Here is a 2,069-nt window from a genome sequence, read left to right on the forward strand (position 1 = left end):
TTGTGCAATCAGAAAATTTAGGATAGAGAGTAAGAAGATTTATTTTAAAGAACAAGTTGAAATTTAAAGACCTTCTAGGCCAAATTGTAAGTGAAATCGCTCTTTTTCTTGCAAGGTTATTTAGTTGTTTTCAGTTTTATTTCTGTCTTTTTGATTTCTTCACTTACGATACTTCAGAATTAAGTACAAATTAAGTATTATAAAGGACGTTTCATCGATCGCTCTCGCAAGTTCTAATAAATTGTTATTTGGTTATTTCTCTGATTTAATGTGTTGTCAAAGATTTGCTAAGTCAGCTAGAGCGAAGCGAAAGTAGAATCAAAGTTTGTTGAATTTTAGCAGCTTAATCTCTATATCTTCTATCTCGTATGCATGTTGCAAGGATGATTATTTCAAGATCGCCATTCTTCAAACCTTAGACTATTATGCTTTAGTAATTAACATTTAATAACAGCTATTTTTGAATCTCCATAAGGCCAACTTGGTCAGTTTGTCTTGTTTTAGTTTGACTAGCAGGTTCAATGACTGTATTATAAATACGCCCACAGTATAACTGTTTCTTAATGTCATTACGCCGAAAGATTAGGTATAATATAGGATCGATTGCAGAATTAACAAACACAAACAGGTTAACTATGTTTTGAAATGTACTGCGCTCAGCGTTAGGACTGGTAGCGATGGTAGAAATCGTAATAAAAAAGAAGGCGAATGCATTGGTACATGCAATAAGTGTAAACATAATCTGAAAGCGTCTCTCGCATGTAGATGATGCTTGTGATCCAAAAGTTAATCTCGATATTCTTAACTTCCGTATTATTAGTAGGTATAATATAAGACTGACTACATAAGCTAAAAGATAGTAGCCTAATTCAAAATATGACAAGATTCTATGGAAAATTAAGGAATCAAAATCGCCAAGACATAAATTTAAATCGAATCGAAATGTATAAGACGAAATACGGCTTATACTATTAAAGTGAGATACAGCCATTCCACTTACAAAACTAAAATCTACAATCCATATAACTGCAGTAATAATTTGACTTACTTTCATAGTAAATTTCCATTTACTATGTGGTCGAACAATTAGTAGAAAGCGATCTATAGCCATAACTAACGTCAATGTACCAGCTATAGAGATAGTAACTTTAGCAAAAAAATGAGCTGTAACACATGCAGAACTTTTGAACCAAACATTCTTTACTAGTGAAGAACTAGTATTAAAGTGGTAAATGTTCTTGTAGTAATAGATATAATAGCTATCAGATATAGCTAATATAAACATATAAATAGAAGCAAATAAGTCGCAAATAAATAGATTAAAGAGTAACCATAAAGAAGGACTCTTTAGAATGGTAGGATTTTGATCATGAAAATTTCGTCTTTTTTTAGAATAATTTGCCGACCAAGATTCCCAAATCATAAAACCGATAAGAAGGACATTTAAAGGTAGACCAATTAATGCGATAACCCACGCGAATACACGTACAGCTTCGTTATTAAGGAAGACAGAATATTCGCTTGAATTATTCATTATAATAAAGCGATAAGTTTCTTGAAGAGCTGAACGTTAGCAATTAAATTTAATCAGTGTTAAGATATTCTAAATTACTTAGAGAGCTGACCGGTAACTATCTATTTCTGCAGCGTATAAGTGTTTTGATGCTATCTGATTAAAATCGTGGAAGATACTATCAGTATTGGGTCTTTTCATGAATGATAAGTCAATCTTGCAGCAATGTATATATAAAGTTTTTTAACTCTTTTACATTTTGCCAAGATTAAGTCTTGATATTTACTACTAGGATTGTTCAAATATTTTTTAATTGAATTCTATTCAATAACAATGCGCATAACATAGATAATATAGACGCGATAAAGGTCAATTTCCTCACTTATTTTAAACAGTCAAAAATATAAAGACTAAATTGAATTCCTATTATAATATAATGCCAAATAATAACAGTACTTTAGCTTCAATTTCCAAGAACAATGCTCAAGTAACCATAATAAAACTACCTGATCATAATCGATCAAAGCGATTTACAATAAATCCTGGAGTCATATTC

Source organism: Trichoplax adhaerens, genomic scaffold, assembly GCF_000150275.1.
Source record: "Trichoplax adhaerens TRIADscaffold_1 genomic scaffold, whole genome shotgun sequence".
Lineage (NCBI taxonomy): Eukaryota > Metazoa > Placozoa > Uniplacotomia > Trichoplacea > Trichoplacidae > Trichoplax > Trichoplax adhaerens.